The sequence below is a fragment of the Malaya genurostris genome, chromosome 2, assembly GCF_030247185.1.
Source record: "Malaya genurostris strain Urasoe2022 chromosome 2, Malgen_1.1, whole genome shotgun sequence".
NCBI lineage: Eukaryota > Metazoa > Arthropoda > Insecta > Diptera > Culicidae > Malaya > Malaya genurostris.
The window spans coordinates 209,642,364-209,650,921 of NC_080571.1; positions in this window are offsets into that span (position 1 = coordinate 209,642,364).

Sequence of the window (8,558 nt, forward strand, 5' to 3'; positions counted from 1 at the left end):
ACCCAAAGATAGTGGCACCCTACCATACATATCACCTCAGCCAATCCCACATAAATCAAAAATAGGCAGAAAAGCGATTCCAGTAGTGAGTTGGTAAATCTGGATCGTGTAGCTTCGATTTGAATGGAACTTTGCACATGGTCTTCATCATGGCAAGCTATTTGTTTTGCACGAATAGAGAGACAAATTCCGCTCAGTACTGATTTTTAGAAAGGATTATGTATTTATTGTCTAAACTTTCTTGAAATTGTAGTAAGTTGTAAGTGTTGGTTTCAGGTTTTCGCTTCACCTGTCATACAATGTCTTTGTTTTTTTTCAAGCACATAATCTATAACCAATATCATGGTCGACTGTATATAAAAGAAAACGATTTAAAAGTTGCTCCATGACGAAGTTCAATACATACACGCTTACAAAAAGTTACTCAGAGTTTGAGTACTAGTTACTTATTTTCAAATGATATATGGAAGTGTTAAAAACTGGGTAGCTGGCCATCAATGAAAATGAGTAACTTTTACTCTAAATTTGAGTTTAACATAATAACTCGTTTTTAGTTTTTATTATTAGAGGGATCAGTCGATCATTTGTAGCAACAGGCGCCATTTGTTATTAGTAGGATCGTGTATTTTCATTTAACTGGTCATCTGTATCTGTGGCAAGAGCGAGTCGCTTAACAGAAACGGCTTTTTGTCTGTAAAAATCGGAATGATAAACTGTGCTCTTGGTTATGCCGTCGTTGCAGATATTTTGTTCAGGAGTGCTCTGTATTTTGCTTCGAAATGGAAACGAATATGCTCAAGTGTGTCATTCATGAGGAAAAAATGTCTGATTGGTACGTGAGCATTACTGATATGTGTGTTAAGGTGCGACCGACACACTATTCCAAGCGACCACCACTTGATATGATGTCTTGAAGTTAGAAACCAATTGTAAATGGAATAATAAATAAACACAGTACGGTTATTCTAAGTAATATTTATTTTATTTTATTTTATTTTATTGTTATTAATTCCATCTGACTAAAGTCTACATGAAATATAATCTTATATTATTTAAATACAATACAATATACTCAAAAAGGAGCAATTTGTATGCAAATTTGATATATGAAAAAAAATTTAGTACTAATTATTAAATCAACAACTAAAGCATTACTCAGTAAATGGATAGATTTTACCCAAATATTGTTTACAGCTGAGCTGAAGTAGTTGCACTTCGTGATATACCGAATGAATTGAAATGTACAATGAACCAAGAAAATTAAACTTGGCAGAAGCTATCATTATCACTGTACATACTTACTCAGTCCTAACTTTTTATTAAATGATCAATAACGACGCTGGCTACGATCAAAGGCTGTGCTACTGAGAGAAAAGAAGGAATGTTAGTCCGTTACTCGTTGTTTCTAGAGACCGCGGGTACCACTGTATCTCCACGAGCATCACGGGATAGGAGATGTGTTAGTAGTGAGGGAAAGAGATCCGGATATATTTTGGTAAGCAATATGATCTCAGCAAACGCTGAATTTCAATAGTCAGGAGAAATATTAAAATGCCTTAAGTAAGAAAAATATAAAATATCTCTAAGGAACAATCTCATCAGTATCCTTTTTCGACTATTTGCATTGCTGAGATGAAACACGACTACTGAAAAAATAAAAGAAAATAAACACTCGCGAGTTGGTTTGCTGTTGACCAATCTTAGATTTTCAGATTGAATAACACGATTGACTTGTAGATTTTCACACATTCTATTGAACAATTCAATCAGCGTGGTCACCACGAGATAGCGTTATGGTGATTGTTTTGACATATGCCATGTATTTAGAAAAAAATTTGACGAATTTTTTAATTTACTTGAGTTTGAAAGAATGCAGACGGCAAAACCTTACAAATATGGGTAAGAAAAACGATTATTCACGTGTTGTCATCAAACATATGATTTCAAATTGTCCTATACTCTTGACAATCTCGAATGAAATTTGAAATTTTCAGTTCACATACAGATTTGATTTAGATGATAAAACATGAGTTATTAGACTAGTCATAAAACTTTTGATCATAATTTAACAATTAATCTCAAAATCCAACCCAAAAAACAAAAAATATCCCAGATATGAAAACTTTACCCAACCTCACTTCTTCGAATTTGGTATTTCATGTTACGATTTCTCCATAAATATCAATCAAACATACCACGGAAAGTTACTGAATCATTAATGATCGATTTTTTTACCAAATTTTCACACGTTTTTGTATGTTAGTATTCGATTCATAAGAAAAAACATAAAAACCCTGCATTTTGTTCGAATCTTCAAGCAAAATTTGAAAATTATCATAATCGCTTAGTTCAAAGCTCGCCACTCGGGCAGCGCAGCGATCGCAAAAGAGTTGGTTGGATTCTTCAATAGAAATCTAATAACACCGATAATGATATGCAGACAGCGCTGCGAGCGGTTAATATCGTTGAATTTTGGGGCGGTTAATTCTCAGTTTCCGCCGCTTGAGAATTTTTTGTTTTGCGAATCAACATTATTCAATAAATATCACTATCACTTCTAAACACACACTTGCCAAACCTGCACTATCACTTAAAATAACTGTTTCAACCAAATTTTAACTATACGTACGAAACAGCTAAATCGAAAATAGACTTTTTTGAGAGCAGCACCAAGACACAGTATCGTACTCCCAGTGATGCCAACTTCTTTTTCATTTACCCAAACATCGTTTTCAGGAGAATAACTCAAATTTGAGTAACTCAGGAGTTACTCTGAATTACTGTTGTTCCACTTTTTCCGTATATAGGTGGGATCTTGCTCATTTTTGAGTAACTATTTTTCAGCTTGTAGGATTATGTACGCTATTAAGTATTCGGCTGCGAAATCTGTTGGAACAGAAAGGCCTAATTCCACAGGAGGAATGTAATGTCAAGACTTTGACTTTTTCCATGTCGAGGTGACAGTGTATTTGTTACAGTGATTTGTCCCACGCGCAAATGTCGCAAAAATACATTTCAATCAGTATCTTTACGTTTCTTCTTAGACTCGTCAGTGCAGAGCAGTTCAAATTGAACTGCTTACTGCAAACCTAAACACTTCAATTTGAACCGCTAAGCAGACGTAAAGTTATTGCTATTTGCAACACACTTGTAATAAACACCGAAGTGCTAAGTTTTTTCTGACGTGCCGAACGAAAACAAGCACTTGTTACTTGGAAGACTAACACTTTTTACTTGGAAGCCATCTCGATAATCACTTGACAGATTGTGATGAAATGGTTAAACATTACACTCTAAACTAGTTTCACCCAAATATTGATAATTTTTTACCAATGCAATAAAATATTATCTTTTTCGGTTTTTAACTATATCAAACTAAGGAGAAAGAATATGAAATTATAGAGCCATAGTACTCAAGGAATCCGTGCTGGATATGAAGATAAAGTGCAGAAAAGTAAGACGTGACAAGGGTCTCGTATCTAAATGAGCAAGATTAACCTCGCCATTATCTGTTTAAGCTGCAAGATTAACACCATTGTCAAGAATTTCACTCCAGTTAATGCTTGTAAGATTTGCAATAATACTATTTTAAAATTATATCTGACGGTGTCAGAAATCTTACAACAATCGATTCGATTCAAGCTCAATGTGCAGAAGATAATGATGCCTAACGGACTTCACTAAAGAAAAGGGTGCTGCGGTGATTCTGGGTGTAAATCGCTACTGTTGGCAGGAAGTGTGTAATTTCTGAATTCCTGAAATCTTCAATATGGTCAGTCCAACACGAAAACGTTCTTTTTTCGACTGTGTCCAATAATGATAATCATGCAGATGTCAAACGTCGTGACATTGCTGTGATGGAGATGCACTGATTGCTGTTACGGGACGAAGGACAGTTCGGAAACTTCTTTTTAGCAAACTCGAAATTGATGGTTGAAGTAAGCTTCAAGCTAGAAATTTAATGTTGATTTATAAATACATTCCTTCTTTTACATTTTAGTTTACTTACAATATAAGTCTTCTTCGTGTACAATTCGTCCTACTGTAACAGTCCATTCATTTTATATTTTAGCTGCGATCTATATTTAAGTTTATTTTTTAATCAGGGAATGCATTTTAACGAGGCACTTGTTTCTTATCGTGTGTGACACTAGTTTTATTTGACATTTACACCTGTACCGACATTTCAAAGGGGCATATCGTGTCTTCTCTTTGACGCAGCATGATCGCTGATCTGTGTTGCCAACGGTCTCGGAAACGAGGCGTAACGTGGTAACTAAGTTGTGATCTAGGACCACACATCCTCCCCCATCTCTAAATAAAGTAGACGTCGCGGTACGTGTCCAAAATTTCCAATCCGTACTAAAATTCCTCACGGCCGTCCCGGTACTCGTTTAAATTTTTCTCAGCGGTCGTCCCGATCCGCACTAAAACTCCTCACGGCCGTCCCGGTCCGCGTCCAAACTTTTCTTAGCGGTCTTCCCGATCCGCACTAAAACTCCTCACGGCCGTCCCGGTGCGCGTCCAAACTTTTCTCAGCGGTCGTCCCGATCCGTATTAAAACTCCTCACGGCCGTCCCGGTACGAGTCCAATTTTTTCTCAGCGGTCGTCCCAATCCGCACTAAACCTCCTCACGGCCGTCCCGGTCCGCGTCCAAACTTTTCTCAGTGGTCGTCTCGATCCGCACTGAAACTCCTCACGGCCGTCCCGGTCCGAGTCCAAACTTTTCTCAGCGGTCGTCCCGATCCGTATTAAAACTCCTCACGGCCGTCCCGGTCCGAGTCCAATTTTTTCTCAGCGGTCGTCCCAATCCGCACTAAAACTCCTCACGGCCGTCCCGGTCCGCGTCCAAACTTTTCTCAGTGGTCGTCTCGATCCGCACTGAAACTCCTCACGGCCGTCCCGGTCCGCGTCCAAACTTTTCTCAGTGGTCGTCTCGATCCGCACTAAAACTCCTCACGGCCGTCCCGGTACGAGTCCAATTTTTTCTCAGCGGTCGTCCCAATCCGCACTAAACCTCCTCACGGCCGTCCCGGTCCGCGTCCAAACTTTTCTCAGTGGTCGTCTCGATCCGCACTGAAACTCCTCACGGCCGTCCCGGTCCGAGTCCAAACTTTTCTCAGCGGTCGTCCCGATCCGTATTAAAACTCCTCACGGCCGTCCCGGTCCGAGTCCAATTTTTTCTCAGCGGTCGTCCCAATCCGCACTAAAACTCCTCACGGCCGTCCCGGTCCGCGTCCAAACTTTTCTCAGTGGTCGTCTCGATCCGCACTGAAACTCCTCACGGCCGTCCCGGTCCGCGTCCAAACTTTTCTCAGTGGTCGTCTCGATCCGCACTAAAACTCCTCACGGCCGTCCCGGTCCGCGTCCAAACTTTTCTCAGCGGTCGTCCCGATCCGCACTAAAACTCCTCACGGCCGTCCCGGTCCGAGTAAATTTTTTTCTCAGCGTCCCGATCCGTATTAAAATTACTCACGGCCGTCCGGTCCGATTCCAAATTTTTCTCAGCGGTCGTCCCGATCCGCACTGAAACTCCTCACGGCCGTTCCGGTCCGCGTCAAAACTTTTCTCAGCGGTCGTCCCGATCCGCACTAAAACTCCTCACGGTCGTCCCGGTCCGAGTAAATTTTTTTCTCAGCGTCCCGATCCGTATTAAAATTACTCACGGCCGTCCGGTCCGATTCCAAATTTTTCTCAGCGGTCGTCCCGATCCGCACTGAAACTCCTCACGGCAGTTCCGGTCCGCGTCCAAACTTTTCTCAGCAGTCGTCCCGATCCGTATTAAAACTCCTCACGGCCGTCCCGGTCCGAGTCCAATTTTTCTCAGCGGTCGTCCCAATCCGTATTAAAACTCCTCACGGCCGTCCCGGTCCGAGTCCAAACTTTTCTCAGCGGTCGTCCCGATCCGTATTAAAACTCCTCACGGCCGTCCCGGTCCGAGTCCAATTTTTCTCAGCGGTCGTCCCAATCCGTATTAAAACTCATCACGGCCGTCCCGGTCCGAGTCCAAACTTTTCTCAGCGGTCGTCCCGATCCGTATTAAAACTCCTCACGGCCGTCCCGGTCCGAGTCCAATTTTTCTCAGCGGTCGTCCCAATCCGCACTAAAACTCCTCACGGCCGTCCCGGTCCGCGTCCAAACTTTTCTCAGTGGTCGTCTCGATCCGCACTGAAACTCCTCACGGCCGTCCCGGTCCGAGTCCAAACTTTTCTCAGTGGTCGTTCCGATCCGCACTAAATCTCCTCACGGCCGTCCCGGTCCGATTAAATTTTTTTTCTCAGCGTCCCGATCCGTATTAAAATTACTCACGGCCGTCTCGGTCCGAGTCCAAATTTTTCTCAGCGGTCGTCCCGATCCGCACTGAAACTCCTCACGGCCGTCCCGGTCCGCGTCCAAACTTTTCTCAGCGGTCGTCCCGATCCGCACTAAAACTTCTTCCGAATCGTGGTGTGTCAAATGAGCAACTATAATCGTTTTGTTTTCCCACGTATAAATTAAGTTGCATTTATTTCCCTACCTATTCTCTTTTTGTGCTAGATGCTGCGTTTTTCTTGAGAAAAAAATTATCCGTCAACTTGCTAGGACGAACGAACTAACTGTCGTCTCCTGACAGGATCGCCATTGTGTAATTACTGAATTCCTGAAATCTTCAATATGGTCAGTCCAACACGAAAACGTTCTTGTTTCGACTGTGTCCAATAATGATAATCATGCAGATGTCAAACGTCGTGACATTGCTGTGATGGAGATGCACTGATTGCTAACGGTCTCGGAAACGAGGCGAAACGTGGTAACTAAGTTGTGGTCTAGGACCACACAGAAAGGTTCGGGCGAATCCAAAGCGTTCAGTGAGGAAAAAAGAACAAAGGTTCAGCGACTTTGCGGCACGGAATATCGTAAAAAAAGATTGCGTGGCAATGTCGAGTGTACGGAAAAATCTTGCATAATTATCATCCGCATCCGGTAGCTACGAGTCGAACACTGTAAGAGAATTTTGAACTTCTTCAAGCGAAAATATACGGTAATTCTGTTCACAGACAAGAGCATATTTGCCGTCCTTCTCGTATCAATTTCCAGTACCGACCGCTAGATTAGTTCACTCCTGGTATAAGACGTGTTTTAGATTGGTGGCTTCAAATAGCCAAAAATCCCAGTAAGCGACAAGGTAAACACGGTGGTCAATTTCGGGATCTCAAGTACGGTTATTTTTTTCCTGGATCAAAGACGGTGCACGGTGAAAACGTGCTGAACAAACCTAGATTTTCTTGTCAACTTCCAGAATCGAAAGGGTCTGATTGCGCTTGAAGTAATCTCTCACCTTTCTTGCGTTCACGGAGTTGTATTTCTTTGCTTTTGGTCCGCTGCCAGTTTACCGTTGTGTCGTCCGGGGTTCCTTGAACGATTGTACCACACGGGATAAGGTAGATTCGTCTGTTCACAACTGTTTCGCGATCTACCTGTAGGACTTCTCACGATCGCGCCCATACCCGCTTGTGAGAAATCCTGGTAACCGGCAGAAGCCTGTCAAGATTTCAGCAGCTGTCAAAATTTTACAGACAAAATTACGTCATTCTCTCGCCACGTTACGTCTGGCAAGTTCGTTCTTTCTTCTTTTTCTTTTTTTGACTTCATTCGGTATTCGTCAATCCCACATGTACATTCAAAAACGAAAACGAGTCTTGAGACCAGGTAAATGAAATGGAAATACTGGTACATTGAGAGAAGAATCTAGAAAAATAAAATCAAAGGCGCTAAAAATTAAGAACGCCAGTATTGTATAGCGAAGATCCATCAGAAATAGAACCGTTAAAAATTGCTAGGCAAAATTCTTTGCCGGAAACAGTTTTTGCATTATTGCCAGACTCTTGCCGGAATACCACCAGCATTCCGACGAAACCTTCTGGCAGACGCTACCATGCGTCTGGGGGAAAATCGTCTGACAGATTTGCACTTTTTACTTAGAAGCCATCTCGATAACTACTTTACAGATTATGATGAAATGGTTCATATGAGAACACTACACTGTGAATTAGTTTTACTCAAATAATGATATATAATATTACCAAAAATATTATTACCGAAATATTGAAATAATATACCAATGCAATACAATATTAAATACAAGGAAAGTGTTTCATTTAATCGAGTAGAAACTTCATAACTTCATTGGTAGCTGATGGCAGAACATTCAGATTGGAAAGGAACTAGGATTTTTGTTCAATTGTACAGTTTTATTCAACAATACTGCTGCCGAGTGCCAAAACTCTTCACTGCACGTAATTGGGTTTCGCTTCCGACTTCCCTTATTTTATATTTAATTAATTATTTAATGAGTATCACTTTTGATGTTTTATGTAAACGCATCGTGCTCCACTTGGCCCCGCTTGTTTGCTGCTGGGATACCGTAATGATTTTCTGCCGGTATCACATTCTGCCCCCTTGCGGCACCTGACCGACCTTAGCTGGGAGCTGCCACAACATAGGATTTTCCGAAGCAGCAACGAAATGATAAATCAAAGTTGAATCTCGACGCAATCCGAACTCCGTAAGCAGAAAT